The 17,247-nt window shown below is 38.2% G+C and overlaps 1 protein-coding gene across 2 annotated transcripts in view; it reads left to right on the top strand.

The window, feature by feature from the left end:
- The window catches only part of ccser1 (coiled-coil serine-rich protein 1), a 1,824,576-nt gene that overhangs the window by 1,607,195 nt on the left and 200,134 nt on the right, over positions 1-17,247 (top strand). The window lies entirely within an intron of this gene.

Genomic DNA, 17,247 nt, shown 5'->3' with positions numbered 1-17,247 from the left:
TACTTTTTTTCAGAATACTCACTGTGGAATTTAATTTTCCATGAATGTTCAAACATGGCTTCAAAATTTTAATCAAAGGAATAGCCTTCTATTTTAATAGAAAGTTATTGCCTTTTTCTTTATTTTATACATTAACATCTGATCTACCTACCATTATTGATGAATTTCGATAAAGTAACAATAAGAACTGAGCTGTTGCTTTATTCTGCACATGGGTCTCCCTAATAGCGAGGTGTTTCCCTGTCTGAGGTCAGACTTGCCTTAATTTGTTAGCTCATAGATTCAGCAAGGTGCCAAAAATGAGGCACAGGGATAGGCTATATCAGATGTAATGTGTTCCTTAACTGTTGTAAATAATCTTATGGTGGTTTTTCACATTTAATAGCTCGTTGTGCTCAACTGATTTGAGATCTATTGCAGCAGAGGATACTGTGTTATGCTGAATTAACTGTCACATTCCTGAAATGATTTAGGGTTTTCGTATGCTTGTAATATGGAACATTGTCCTACTGGGGAGAATACAGTAGCTGCTGAACATACCATTGCCCTGAAGGGGTACATCTCATCAGCACTGATATTCATATACCCAACAGCTTTCATATATTGCCATACCAGGAACCCATCATGTGCCATGAACACACAATTTATGTTAATATATTGCCACAAGTAGTCTACATTGTTGAAACCCAGCCAAAACCTGTGACTTCCTGATTTTCCCTTGACCAGGAACCAGGATTCATCTGTCCAAGTAACATTTTTTTGTGTCGCTTAGCCAACCTCACCCCTCCTTTCTTTCTGCTGATGTAAGTCAACCTTGGTTGACAACAATTATATCAATATTAATAAAATATTTAGGCGAACTATAAACAGTTACATGGAAAAAACAGATATAACTAAGTGCATTCAGATTATTGCACAGTGCACATACAGACCCTTGCATCTAGTCTGAGTTCATGTCAATCTTTTGATGTACATACATTTTATAGTATAATCTATTTACTGCCAGTAAATACTGCTTTTTTTTTGGTGGATGGGTTTCACCTTTTTTTTTTGAAGATGGCTGTAATATTTTTCCATGTTTAAATCTGCCACAAAAACCTTTCTGCTTTTTCCTTCTCTTGTTTTAACTAAACTCAGCCTTTGCTCTCATCTCATTTTGTGATGGTAAATTGAGTTCCCTTTTCAGGATCTCACAATTAATCATATGAGCGCCATGTGCTCTAATTAAAGGTGACACTTAATGGCCTGAAAGTTACATAAGTCATTAATTTCAAATAATTCTATGCTGATAAACAGTGCCAATTTTAGGAGTCTAATACTCAGGTTACCCTTTCCAAGATTCCAGCAAACTACCCAAGATCGTTTTTGTGTAACTGTACTATAACTACAATTTGACTTGTGTCATTCTCCAAGCTTATCTTTGTAACTGTGTTATGTTCAGCAAACTCATTTCTAGAGTCTCATATATCTGCATCACAGGCAATACCATGCTTTAGTTGGACTTTTAGTACCTAGTTGCTTCTAAATGGATTGTTTTGTTTTCTTTGTATATGCTATTTAATATTAGAAATATCAAAACAAAGCATTCCTCAGCCCTTTGGTTTTTAGACATTTTACTGCATAGTAGCCTATGTATTGTAAGTGTAATTTAGACAGTATAATCTGTCTCCTTATAATTCTAATTTACATACTGTATTTTATACTAATGAAATTTAGCTTAGTCAGTATTAGTTAGATACTTATCCTTGATTATGCAGATAAACAACAATAATTGCAATTGACCTAATATACATGGTATAAACCAGCAATTGGGGTATTCTAAAAAATAAGTCAGAAAGGTCCCATTGTAAACTTAACTATATTTTTCAAATACATAAATATATTAGCTGTTTTTCTAAAATAATATTTTTATTAGAGCAAATACATTCATAAAGCTGGCTTCAGTTGAATTGTAAATCTCAAAACCATATCTTTAGTTGATAACAATGAGGTAGAAAGTAGGAGAACATGAGTATATTATCATTTTCTTTTTTTTTTTTTTAATTTTATTGATTTTTATTGTAATCATTCCATACAAATAGATCAATTTAAAAAAAAAATAGAATTGAAAACAAATCAACCCCCACCCCTGAGTATATTATCATTTTCTATTAAGAGATACACATAATGGACAGGCAAGGATCGGAAAATGTATTTGAAGCAGGTACATTTACACTTTAAGAGGATCAGATCAGGATCAGATTAAAGCCCTTCCATAGACCCCTGCTATTTATTGTCCAAAAACTTGAGTTGAACTTCAGTCATATGAGAGAAGGCATAGAAATAAAAAAGGCATATAAACATTTATCAATTTTATTGCTTGATAATAGGGAAAGGTCCTATATAAATAAAATGTATTATATATATATATATATATATATATATATATATATATATATATATATATATATATATATATATATATATATATATATATATATATATATATATATGTAGCGCTGCTGCCTCGCAGTTGGGAGATCTGGGGACCCGGGTTCGCTTCCCGGGTCCTCCCTGCGTGGAGTTTGCATGTTCTCCCCGTGTCTGCGTGGGTTTCCTCCGGGCGCTCCAGTTTCCTCCCACAGTCCAAAGACATGCAGGTTAGGTGGATTGGCGATTCTACATTGGCCCTAGTGTGTGCTTGGTGTGTGGGTGTGTTTGTGTGTGTCCTGCGGTGGGTTGGCACCCTGCCCAGGATTGGTTCCCTGCCTTGTGCCCTGTGTTGGCTGGGATTGGCTCCAGCAGACCCCCGTGACCCTGTGTTCGGATTCAGCGGGTTGGAAAATGGATGGATGGATGGATATATATATATATAATTCTCTAAGCCGCCACTAAAGCGGCACGACACCCATGAAAGCACGCAGGAATGAGCCATATATGGATTCTCTAAGCCGCCGCCAGAGCGGGCAAGACACCTATGAAAGCACGCAGGAAGGAGCCACGCCCACCAACTCGGACGCGACGCCTCGGAAAACACGCCGTCATTTCTGTTTGTCTGTGCTACAGTCCACATGCAGCTCTGAGCCACATTGACTTTTCGGTTACGACGCACGACCGCGTGCAACATCGCAAACTGTTTTACACGCTACATACAGCAATTCGCATCCGCGACAAACATGCGTCATCTTAGATGGTCCTGCAGGAACACGGAAAACGTTTCCCACCCACCAAAGCAGGACCATGTAAGAAGAGGCATGTTTGTCGCGGATGTGAATTGCTGAATGCAGCGTCTAAAACAGTTTGCGAGGGGTATCCCATGGGATCCTTAAAACAATCCTTTAAAACTGAGGTTAAAACACAATGAAGGAAGCAGTCTTTAAAAACCAATAAGCCCTGTGCCTCTGTTTCATTAGCGTCTCAACTGCTTCACCGATGCAGGCCCTGCAACAGTCGAGACGCTCTCTCAGCAGCTGACCTTCTCTGTGCCTGACTCCACCATAGGCTGCAACAAAATTATGAAAGTACGGGCGCATTTTTTCACACAAGCTGTGTGTGTGGGTGTTAGTTAATTAGTTACTCGAAGGATTTCAAGATGTAATATGCACAAGCGGTAACACTGCAAAAGCAGCCCAAACCAGAAAAGACGGCTGGCAAAAAGTGGCCGACAAATTAAACGCATGTGCATTGTACTTACTGAAAGCAGTGTTACGGATTTTGCAAATGTTAATTTTTTTCCCTCGGTATGCAGCGTGTAAAACAGTTTGTCGCGGATAATTTGCCTTTTACTATTACACGAAGACAATTTCCTGTTAATACTTCGTTACATTGATATAGAGGTGTTCTCAGTATTCAAAGCGCTATCCACACAGGGAGGAACCAGGAAGCGAAACTACAATCTTCCACAGTCTCCTTACTGCAAAGCAGCAGCACTACTACAGCGCCACAAGGCAGTTAAAGAATACACTGGGCTCGATTTTCTTATCACTTCTGTTTACAGAAGAGGCATGTTTGTCACGGATGTGAATTGCTGAATGCAGCATCTAAAACAGTTTACGAGGGGTATCCCATGGGATCCTTAAAACAGTCCTTTAAAACTGACGTTAAAACACAATGAAAGAAGCAGTCTTTAAAAACCAATAAGCCCTGTGCCTCTGTTTCATTAGCGTCTCACCTACTTCACCAAAACAGGCCCTGCAACAGTCGAGACGCTCTCTCAGCAGCTGACCTTCTCTGTGCCTGACTCCACTGTAGGCTGCAACAAAATTATGAAAGTACGGGCGCATTTTTTCACACAAGCTGTGTGCGTGTGTGTGCGTGCATGTGTGTGTGTGTGTGTGTGTGTGTGTGTTGGGTGTTAGTTAGTTACTCAAAGGATTTCAAGATGTAATATGCACAAGCGGTAACACTGCAAAAGCAGCCCAAACCAGAAAAGACGGCTGGCAAAAAGTGGCCGACAAATTAAACGCATGTGCATTGTACTTACTGAAAGCAGCGTTACGGATTTTGCAAATGTTCATTTTTTTCCCTCGGTATGCAGCGTGTGTAACAGTTTGTTGCGGATAATTTGCCTTTTACTATTACACGAAGACAATTTCCTGTTAATACTTCGTTACATTGATATAGCTGTGTTCTCAGTATTCAAAGCACTATCCACACAGGGAGGAACCGGGAAGCGAAACCACAATCTTCTACAGTCTCCTTACTGCAAAGCAGCAGCACTACTACAGCGCCACAAGGCAGTTAAAGAATACACCGGGCTAGATTTTCTTATCACTTCTGTTTACAGAGATCGGGTCATAGATAGCATTGTTACAATGTTACTTTTCTTGGTGGCTTATTACATTATACGGATTTTTCACATGTTAATTTTTTTCCCTGTGCTTAAAAGACATTAACAAAGTGTTTCTCAACTGTGACTCCGAAACATCTCAGTACGCAAGCTATATTAAGCGTCAACAACGAAGACTCGCTACACCTTAATCTACAAGTACTGACACTTATCCCAACCGACGAAGTAACTTTCACCAGCGTGGCCTTCTTCGTCACAGACAATCCCGGTTTCAGTCACGGACAATTATATGTTGCTCTCTCCAGAGGTCCATCTTTTCATTCACTCACAGTGGTATCCACAAACCCACCCCATTTGGACAACTGTGTCATTCAGGAAGTGTTCACCCATCAATACATAATTATGCGGCGTATGCTACGCAGCGGGTTGGCTAGTTATTATTATTACATTTATTGGTTGAGAACTACCCTTCTAGCCATGCAAAAGACTTGTGTTCAGGGGCCTCATGCATAACGGCATGCGTAGAATCCACACTAAAACATGGCATAAGGACAAAAGTGGAAATGTGTGTAGGCACAAAAAAATCCAGATGCATAAATCTGTGCGTTCACCAACTTCCACGTTCTTCCGCTCCATAAATCCTGGTCAGCGTGAAAAGTAATACACGTGCACGCGCCTGACTGCCACTCACAAAACTCCTCCTAGATTTACACCTCTTCGAATATGCAAATCAATATAAATAGCCCTTACGCTTAGCGTTCTGTGAAAAGGCAATGGCAAAAGTACAGGGAGGAAGTGAAAGAATTTCAGTAATACCAAGTGGAGGCAAGGAAAAACGCTCAATTTGTTGGTTTAAAAAGTGGTGTAAACAAGAAAAGGAAGTTGATCGAGTGACATAGAGTGTCAGAGAAACTCAAAAGCTCAAGTTCATAAAGTCGCACAGTGCCCAAAATAAAAAAGAAGTTGTCAGATATCAAAGTCGCCGTGGAAAGGCCCACCATCTGAGTGTCATATGAAAGCTTATTAGGGTACAGAGAAAAAAAAATAGGCACACAGTGGGAAAAAAGCACAAAATGTCAACTTTAATCTCAGAATGTCCACTTTAATCACATAGTTTATTTTGTCATTAAAGTAGAACATCATAAACTTCATCTTAAAATTGCTTAATTTACTAGTTTCTCAAATCCCATCATAACTAAAGTAGCACGTTAAATGCTTCATTTGGAATTTGATCTTCTGTGTGCTGTATGTGTGTGAATCACTACATGCTTTTTAAACAGGCTTTATCTTCCTCCGACAGGACACAGAATTCATTACATTCGTGATATTACAGCTCTCTGAATAATTAAAATACTGAGATGTATACATTATATCATTTTCATGATGATAGATGTCGTTGTTCATGCCTCACGCAAGATGCTTGCTGCGCCATGCGCGACCTTTGATGAAAAAATTTATTGCAGCAGTACAATTCCTGTCCTTACTTTTCTTTCTCCAAATACTCAATCACCACACAATCAGCTCTGTAACAGACATAAGTCATCTGTAAGCTTAGAACACTGATTCTTCAAAACTTTTAAGGAACATTGAAATATCTTCATAGTACATGTTTAATTATTCTATCCATCTATCCTTCCAGTGTCACGCCAGCCCCAGTAAGAGTACAGCGCGAGGCAGGAAAATTCCGTGAACGGAGCGCCAGCTCCTTGCTAGCGGTGTGGCACCGCATCCTCACATGTTTAATTATTAGCAATATAGATAATTTAAATGAAGTTAAAGTTTTATCTGTATAATATAATAAACATATTTTGCTGCATTTCATCTTAAAAATGATATTGTCATCATATGTAAATACGTGCTTTATAAAGTGGCTCAGGTTGTGCAATATTATAACTGTATCACAAGTTTACAGTGAGGTAACTGTACTTATAAGTACAAACAGTTCTACAAGGAGCACTTGATGGACTGATTGAGTGCATTTATTGTTCTTGGGATGAAACTGTTTCTGAACCGCAAGGTCAGTACAGGAAAGGCTCTGAAGCGTTTGCCATATGAGAGCAGTTCAATAGGCAGCATGGCTGAGGCAGTGTGTGCTTGATGCTGTATACTGATAATTCTCTTTCCAATCAGCTGCTGTAGAGCTGTGATTCCCCACTCAGATACAGTGATATAAATACTCCGAGTGGTGCAGTGAGAGTAATATGGAAAAAGATGATCCACTGTGGCAACCCCTAATGGGAGCAGCTGAAAGAAAAAGAAGGTGCAGTGAGAGTAACAATGCTAAAGCAGCTATGGTATTTAGAATAGTTTGACCATTCTGTGGATATTGTTACAGGTTAATTACAATCAGATGCATTAAACTAATAAACAATATGCGGTTAATTTCAGTGTATTTATAAAGCCATGTCAGGGATTGGGATCTAAAAAAGAAAGGGAAACCAAACTGGAACAGTAGCGCTGCTTTGATGTTGGGTGCCGCCAGCTTGCAAAACCGAGCATAGAACTTGCGTACGCCAAGTATTTAGCTACCGTGAAAATGTGCGTGGCTTTACGCCAAGTTTAGGTTTTATACATTGTGATTTGAGCATGGAAATGGGCTTACGCAACATTTTTGTGCGTACACACCATTTGTACATGAGGCCCCAGGTCCACAGATATGTGTTGTTTTAAGTGTTTTAGATTTTGTTTGGTTTCTAGACTATATCTTCTGTTTAAACTTTCAGATACCTGTACCTGTCTCTTGCTAATGTGTGTTTTACACTTTTGCATTTGTTGTCAAAGCTTTTTGGATTACAGAGTTTTTTCTTTTTCTTTTGTTTAATTATTTTTTCCTGCTGATTGCTCTTACATTTTCTTTGGCACCTTTTTAATTTTCTTTCAAACCCTGTGGAGCATTACCTTGTTCAGCTTTTTTCATTATTTTGCATCTTTGCATGTGAAGCCACACTTGAAGGGTTGCACTAAATGGGTAACCTCTTCTTGAGTTGCTGTTGGTTCGCACACTAAATTAATATCTCTGTGCCGGTGGACAAGAGCAAAACACATTGAATATGACATTTATGCATTGATTTGAGGTGCAAGAAAAAAAATAGACGAAGAGTTAATAGCTTCACCAAAATTTTTTCTATGGTCAATATAAACACTGCATTATCTTCTAAGTATGACAAGTTTGTATAATTCAGTCATTCATGTTCAACAGTGGAAAGAAAGAATAAAGCATAGGATCATAGGCTTATCAGACTCCCACAACATTTGGAAATGATTCACTAGATTAAACACTTTTTTTAGCACATAGCTAAAGCACATCACATCAATATTATGAGCTGAAATATTAAAATTCTTAAAGAACTTGTTGATTGATAAAACTTTGACCCTAATAAATATGTTCTTTTGACACATCTTCAGGTATTTTTTTAAGAACTTTAGCATCTAATGCCATACATGCAGTACATATATATATTCTCAAACATGCTTAATCCAATTAAAGTTTCATTGACAGGACAACAAACAGCTGCTGCCACCTTAGTGTATAATTTTTCATCTAATTCCAAAAGTGACACTGGCTCATATCTCAAGCTGCCCAACAGTTCCTTTGACTTCATCAGTGGAATTTAAGCGTTATTTTTTTTTCTCACAGTATTTGATGAGTAAATAATTGTATTAATACCAGTGGACCAAATGGTGCTATATATATATATATATATATATACACAACTTTTATATAACTTTTATATAATATATGTACAACTTTTTTTTCTAATTTTGGTTCTGTACATTACCACAATGAATTTTAAATGAAACAACTCAGATGCAGCTGAAGTGCAGACTTTCAGCTTTAATTCAGTGGGGTGAACAAAATGATTGCATAAAAATGTGAGGCAACTAAAGCATTTTTTTAACACAATCCCTTCATTTCAGGGGCTCAAAAGTAATTGGACAATTGACTCAAAGGCTATTTCATGAGCAGGTGTGGGCAAGTCCGTCGTTATGTCATTATCAATTAAGCAGATAAAAGGCCTGGAGTTGATTTGAGGTGTGGTGCTTGCAAGTGGAAGATTTTGCTGTGAACAGACAACATGCGGTCAAAGGAGCTCTCCATGCAGGTGAAAGAAGCCATCCTTAAGCTGTGAAAACAGAAAAAACCCATCCGAGAAATTGCTATAATATTACGAGTGGCAAAATCTACAGTTTGGTACATTCTGAGAAAGAAAGCAAGCACTGGTGAACTCAGCAACGCAAAAAGACCTGGACGTCCATGGAAGACAACAGTGGTGGATGATCGCAGAATCATTTCCATGGTGAAGAGAAACCCCTTCACAACAGCCAACCAAGGGAACAACACTCTCCAAGGGGGTAAAGAGAAGACTGCATGAAAGTAAATACAGAGGGTGCACTGCAAGGTGCAAGCCACTCATAAGCCTCAAGAATAGAAAGGCTAGATTGGACTTTGCTAAAGAACATCTAAAACAGCCAGCACAGTTCTGGAAAAACATTCTTTGGACAGATGAAACCAAGATCAACCTCTACCAGAATGATGGCAAGAAAAAAGTATGGAGAAGGCGTGGAGCAGCTCATTATCCAAAGCATACCACATCATCTGTAAAACACGGTGGAGGCAGTGTGATGGCTTGGATATGCATGGCTGCCAGTGGCACTGGGACACTAGTGTTTATTGATGATGTGACACAGGACAGAAGCAGCCGAATGAATTCTGAGGTGTTCAGAGACATACTGTCTGCTCAAATCCAGCTAAATGCAGTCAAATTGATTGGGCGGCGTTTCATGATACAGATGGACAATGACCCAAAACATACAGCCAAAGCAAACCTGGAGTTTATTAAAGCAAAAAAGTGGAAAATTCTTGAATGGCCAGGTCAGTCACCTGATCTTAACCCAACTGAGCATGCATTTCACTTGTTGAAGACTAAACTTCGGACAGAAAGGCCCACAAACAAACAACAACTGAAAGCCGCTGCAGTGAAGGCCTGACAGAGCATTAAAAAGGAGGAAACCCAGCATCTGGTGATGTCCATGAGTTCAAGACTTCAGGCTGTCATTGCCAGCAAAGGGTTATCAACCAAGTATTAGAAATGAACATTTTATTTCCAGTTATTTAATTTGTTCAATTACTTTTGAGCCACTGAAATGAAGGGATTATGTTAAAAATGCTTTAGTTGCCTCACATTTTTATGCAATCGTTTTGTTCACCCCACTGAATTAAAGCTGAAAGTCTGCACTTCAACTGCATCTTGAGTTGTATCATTTAAAATTCATTGTGGTAATGTACAGAACCAAAATTAGAAAAAAGTTGTCTCTGTCAAAATATTTATGGACCTAACTGTATATATATATATATAGTAATTTAACTGTAGCTGTTGACAGGAATTGTCCCATCTGACATCTAATAAAGTGAACCATCACAAGGAAAATAACCTGTTCCTGTTTGAGTAATCAAACCATTCAGGCTTGGAAGCTCTTTTGAACACTTACAAGCCCAATGCTGCTTTCTTGCTTTGTTCATTTGGGTTTAATTCAGTAGACTTTTTAAAAATGGTCACAAGATGGCTGTGAACATCTTAATCCAAAGTGACATGGAGGTGATATTGCATCCATAACATGAACAAATAATATAGAATACATGAATTATAATATCAAAAATGAAACCAAATAACTTCAGGAAGGCATAATACAGGTTCTGAGGATATTTTGTACATTAACATAAACATATTTTCCTTTAAACAACAGCTGACATCACCCGTAAAACAGTTATTCCATGAACATCCTTTATTACATCAGATTTAGTTGAACCTGCATATGAACATTTCAGTTTACTGTGACAAGACTGGAGAAGTATGGGAGAGCTTAATCTTATGACAGCTAGAATAATTTGCATAATATACCGGTAAAATACATCAGTTTGCACCATTCAAGACAAAGAATGATATAATCCTGCATAGATGTTATGTTTTGCATAGATAGAAAGGTACCAAAACATCTGCCTATCTTAACTGTCCTTGGCAAAACATCTTATCATTTTATTTAATTTTTTATGTATAAATACTGTAGGTCTTAAGATTAAAGGGATATGCTCTCATTGCCATGGTGAGTTTACTGGCTCATGAAATCTTAGTTACACAGAAAAGCACACAGGAAATTTACTTTACTCATACTTTGTTTACTCTTTATATTCACTGGCAGTTCATTTAACCTTAGATTTGACAAATGCCTGAAGCCTGCATATTCTAATCTTTTTATAAAATAATCCACGTCATGCTGGTTGTACAACAGTTTTCATACAAATCGAGTAAACATAAAAATACACTTTTTGCATGCAGAAAGGAATCCCCATCTATATCTCAATAGTTTATACCCTTAGGGGACAGTTTATATAGGTAGATGCTCACACAGGCTGTACAGGGCCAATTGTGTGAAGTACAGTAATTTTAATAACAAGGTTTTGTAATGAACTAACTTTTATGTTTAGTAATACAACCTTTCAGGACTTTTGCTACTGAATTTATATTTATGGAAACTCAGTAGAACATCTGTGGTACATACGTGTATAGCTATTTTTATTTTAAGAATTCTTACTTGTCCTGTGATTTGGAATATTTTTAAGAATTTGACCACAAACTTTAACAACAACAACATTTATTTATATAGCACATTTTCATACAAATAATGTAGCTCAAAGTGCTTTACATGATGAAGAAAAGAGAACAAAAAAGACAAATTAAGAATTAAAATAAGACAAAATTAATTAACATAGAATAAGAGTAAGATCTGATGGCCAGGGAGGACAGAAAAAAACAAAAAACTCCAGATGGCTAGAGAAAAAAAATAAAACGTGCAGGGGTTCCAGACCATGAGACCACCCAGCCCCCTCTGGGCATTCTACCTAACATAAATGAACAGTCCTCTTTGTATTTAGGGTTCTCATGGAAGGACTTGATGATGACGGTCATGTAGACTTCTGGCTTTTAATCCATCAATGTAGGAACATCATGGTGCTTTGATTAGGTGGTGGTGGCGCAGGTCGCCACCACAAAAAACGGGAAAAGAAACAGAAGAGAGAATTGGGGTTAGTATGGATTCTAGAGCCACCATGAATAGTTATGGTAATTAATTGAATATACAGAGCATCAGGATTAAACTAAAATGAAGTTATGAGAAAGCCATGTTATGTGTTTTTAGCAGTTTTTTAAAGTGCTCCACTGTATTAGCCTGGCGAATTCCTATTGGCAGGCTATTCCAGATTTTAGGTGCATAACAGCAGAAGGCCGCCTCACCACTTCTTTTAAGTTTAGCTCTTGGAAATCTAAACAGACACTCATTTGAGGATCTAAGGTTACGATTTGGAATATAAAGTGTCCGACATTCCGATATATAAGATGGAGTGAGATTATTTAAGGCTTTGTAAACAATAAGCAGTATTTTAAAGTCAATTCTGAATGACACAGGCAACCAGTGTAGTGACATCAAAACTGGAGAAATGTGCTCAGATTTTCTTTTCCTAGTTAGGATTCTAGCAGCTGCATTCTGCACTAGTTGCAAACGATTTATGTCTTTTTTGGGTAGTCCTGAGAGAAGTGCGTTACAGTAATCTAGTCGACTGAAAACAAAAGCGTGAACTAATTTCCCAGCATCTTTCAATGATATGAGGTCTAACATTTGCTATGTTTCTTAAGTGAAAAAATGCTGTCCTAGTGATCTGATTAATATGCGATTACAATTATGTGTTAAAAGTTCTTGCGGTACTATCCTAGTATTTATTTTATAGAAGTGTCTGTCAGTTTAATCTTGGGTATATCCATTCAGTTTAAAAAAAAAAAAGTAAAGTGGTGAACTATGGTGAAAAAGCAACTATTATCCTATAACCAGTCTGAATCATTAATGTAATACAAGTTAGAATTATTCAGAATTAAGAAATTGATTTTAGCATTTTTTTGTTGTTATAATCTATGTGCTTAATTCAAATCTCTTCTGAATCTCATAAAACAAGCAAGCACTGCAGGCTGTGTCTGAACTTAACAACCATGGGCAACTATCAGTAAAGAAAAGCCTTTCAATGCAAGTAACTTGACTTTAGGGCATGAATTAACCTCTGATTACAAGATCAATCAAAAATAAGAGTCTTCAAGGACCAGACAATATTAGAATCTCTCAATGTTTTTTGATGACTGATAAAGAAGATTACGACCCTATGCAATCTAAATAGCCTGCACAGAGTAGTAAATTACTTAAATAAGACAATAAATTCTTTATTTTCATTCTAGTGACTGAAAAGAATTAGAAAATTGCTCTAAAACACTTTAAAAGCAAATCATAGCAAATCAAATTTGCATGTTTTTAATTAAAGAAAAAAAGCACTAATTACCCAAACATTTATAGTGGTGTGAATTTTATCATTTAACAAAATGATTCATCGAAGACAAGGACCATTTCTGCAATACATTAAAGGTTTCAAATATCTTTCTAATACTGCCTGTAAATTACAAGAGAGGAAAACCCACTGTTGCTGTTGTCCAAGTCCAAAAAGTGAATAAAAAAAAGTTTACAAAAATAATATTCTGTACTTTTCATGTACTGCTTGTCTTAAGATGATTTATCTTTATAATAAACAGATGTAAGAAAGACTCATATACTGTTCATAAATGTAAAAAATGAACAGAATTAAATTATCTCCATCCATCAATCCATCATCCAACCTGCTATATCCTAACTACAGGGTCACGGGGGTCTGCTGGAGTCAATCCCAGCCAACACAGGGCGCAAGGCAGTAAAACAAACTCCGGGCAGTGCGCCAGCCCACCGCAGGGCACACACACACACACACAAGGGACAATTTATAATCGCCAATGCACCTAACCTGCATGTCTTTGGACTGTGGGAGGAAACCAGAGCACCCGGAGGAAACCCACACAGACACAGGGAGAACATGCAAACTCCACGCAAGGAGGACCCGGGAAGCAAACCCGGGTCTCCTAACTGCGAGGCAGCAGCGCTACCCACTGTACCACTGTGCCGCCATTAAATTATCTGTATTAGATAAACATTCTCATAAGAATACATTTACTTCTGGACGTAATTTTTCTTAGTAAGAAACCACAATTATCTAGATCAGGGGTCCCCAACCCCCGTTCCGCGGCCCACTGCCGGCAACGGCGACTCACTCAGACTTTTCAGAACGCTTGGCGGGCGGGGCTTTGCAGCGCTGCAGAGAGAGGAGAGAGACCGAGGTGAGAGATTATTACAACAAAGTATTTTTATGGTCCCGACAGTTTCCCCATATGACATGAGTCTATAGAAATCACGTTACTACGAAGTACATTCAACAGATGCTTTCATTAGCCTACAACGAACTGACCTTGAAATGCTTGAAGGAATCATCCACAGAGCAGTTAGATCTGTGGTCGCAGCTCAGTTGTGCACGTTTGCACAACGATCCCCAAACAGAAACATTGTAAAAAAATCTCTTTCTTCGAACTTTCCTCGTACTGTTTTTATTTATTTATTTTTTGCTGTTTTTGTTGTCTGTGGTTTTCAGTGATTCCTTTTGCTTATTGCTTGTCAACATTTGAAAAACATCCATTGGAATTTAACTCATTGTCACCCTCCTATAGAAACGGCAGACACGAAAAAAAGATTGCAGTGTTAATGTTTGTGATGTGCAATCTGTTGGATTGGCAAATGTAAAGCATATGTCTTTGTTATATGCAAAAAAAGAAGAAAAACCTCAGATTGCAAATGTATGCGAACTGCTTAACAACTTAATAATAGAAATGTTATGTAAATTGTGTATAAAACTGCCCCCCCCCACCAACCCCCCCGACCAGTCCGTGGAAAAATTTGCATCTAATAAAGTGGTCCTTGCTGTCAAAAAGGTTGGGGACCACTGATCTAGATCATTAAGTAAATATATATTGTTGTTGACTCAGGGAACAACAAGTCCACCAAAGAAATATCAGGGTTTCTCCTTTTAATAAATGATTAGTCCCAAAAATAAAAAGGTACTCAATGGCATGAGTAATTTGGGAAAAAACAAAATCAATATAGCCAAGTAGAGCAGAGGGTGTTTCAAGGCTCTACAGCAGTGTTTCCCAACCTCGATCCTGGGGGCACAATGTGGCTGCAGGTTTTTGTTCCAACCAGATTCCTAATCAGTTAAAACACCTGATAGCACTGATCTCATTTAATTAGCTGGTATTTTTTTTTCTTTTATTCTACATTCAGAAAAGCACAGTAGCATGATTTTTACATTTATAAGACATTTAGAAAAATTTCTGCTTTTGTTATAGATTTAAATGCTTAACATCATCCTTTGTTGATTTCATTATATTTTGCCCTTTCTCTGTGCACTTTTTCCCCTTCGTTGTATCTTATTAATGACAATTAAAAACGAGCAGAGCATGGGCCTCATGTATAAACGGTATGTACGCACAGAAATGTTGCGTAAGAATGTTTCCACGTTCAAATCGCGATGTATAAAACCTACACTTGGTATAAAGCCACGCACTTTTCCACGGTACCTCATACCCTGTCGTACGCAAGTTGTCTGCTCGGTTTTGCAGACTGGGGACACCCAGCGTCAAAGCAGTGCTACTGTTCCTGTGTGGTTACCCTTTCATAGATCCACATCCACAACGGCAGCATTATCAAATACAGTCTAACCTTGGTTCACGAACGTCTCGGTACACGTACAACTCGGTTTACGACCAAAAAGTTCGCCAAACTTTTGCCTCGGTTCACGACCACACACTCGGTATACGAACAAGCCAGTTTCCCTTTTGGTTTGTGCGCACCGATGATTTCCGCACGTGTTGCATTGTTCTCCGTGCGTGCGTGCTTTTGCTGTGAAGTCTTTGTGCTCTATTTCATTTCCCTTCCGGTTCGTACGCGCCGATTACTATATTTAAGCACGTGTTCAGCCTCTCCCTGTTCATTGATCTCAGTCAGACGTGTGTGCTTTACCTGTGAACTCTTTGTGCTCTACAGTATTTCGTGTGCTTTTGCAGTTAACCATAGCTTCTAAGCAAGCGAAGAGTGGTGAGAATTATTGAGACTTAATTATGAGAAGTGTTGCAATGTTACTTTTCTCTTTTTCAAATGTTCATTTTTTCCCTGTGCTTAAAACTCATTTAAAAAGAGTGTTGTGGGTTGTAATGCTATTAGCGTGAACTCCTGTAATGTTACTTTCTTGGTTGGCTTTTAAATAAAGTTCGGATTTGTTCAAATGTTCCTTTTTTTCCCCTGTGCTTAAAACTCATTTAAAAAGTGTTTATACAGCAATCGGATTGTAAGGCTATAGCACGAACTCCTGCAATGTTGGGGGGGGGGAGGGTGGGGGCTCAGTGCTGCCGAGAGAGAGAGAGAGAGCCTGCGCGTGCAGCTGAGAAGGGAGGAGGGAGGGGGGCTTGCGTGCTGCTGAGAGAGAGAGCCTGCGCGTGCAGCTGAGCAGGGAGCCTGGGTGTTTGTGTCAGTGTTATTTAATGTTTTTACATTAGTTTACTATTACACTGTGCATTCTATGGTGTAATTAACTATATTTGTGCTTAAAAATCTTTAAAAAAATATATTTACATACAGTTCGTACGGTCTGGAACGGATTAATTGTATTTACATACAATCCTATGGGGGAAATTGCTTCGGTTCACGACCAAATCGGTTTACGACCATAGGTTTGGAATGAATTATGGTCGTGAACCGAGGTTCCACTGTACACTGAAATTAACCACATATCGTTCATAAATTTAATACATCTGATTGTAATTAACCTGTAACAATTTAATGGTCCACAGAATGGTCAAACTATTCTAAATACCAAAACTGCTTTAGCATTGTTACTCTCACTGCACCTTCTTCTTCTTCTTCTTCTGTCAGCCGCTCCCATTAGGGGTTGCCACAGCGGATCATCTTTTTCCATATTACTCTCACTGCACCACTCAGAGTATTTATATCACTGTATCCGAGTGTGAATCACAGATCTACAGCGATTGGAAAGAGAATTATCGGTATACAACATCAAGCACTCGCTGCCTCAGCCATTCGCTATTTGAACTGCTCTCATCCGACCAACGCTTCACAGCCTTTCCTGTTCGGACCTTGTGGTTCACAAACAGTTTCATCCCAAGAACTATAAATGCACTCAATCAGACCATCAAGTGCTCCTTGTAGAACTCTTTGTACTTGCAAGTTACCGTGAGGTAATTGTACTTATGATACCGTTATAATATTGCACAACCTGAGCCACTTTATAAAGCGCGTATTTACATATGATGACGATATCATTTTTAAGATGAAATGCATCAAAATATGTTGATTATATTATACAGATTAAACTTTAACTTTAACTACACTGTGCCGCAGTGCTAGCGAGGTTGAGTTTTGTTCACGGATTGTTCCTGCCTCGCGCAGTATTCATGCTGTGGCTGGCGCGACACTGGAAGGATAGGTGGATAGAATAATTAAACATTACGAAG

This window comes from Erpetoichthys calabaricus, chromosome 5, assembly GCF_900747795.2.
Source record: "Erpetoichthys calabaricus chromosome 5, fErpCal1.3, whole genome shotgun sequence".
In the NCBI taxonomy this organism is placed as follows: Eukaryota; Metazoa; Chordata; class Cladistia; order Polypteriformes; family Polypteridae; genus Erpetoichthys; species Erpetoichthys calabaricus.
The sequence above is the reverse complement of the archived record's forward strand: the minus strand, read 5'-3'. Positions and strand labels throughout refer to the sequence as shown.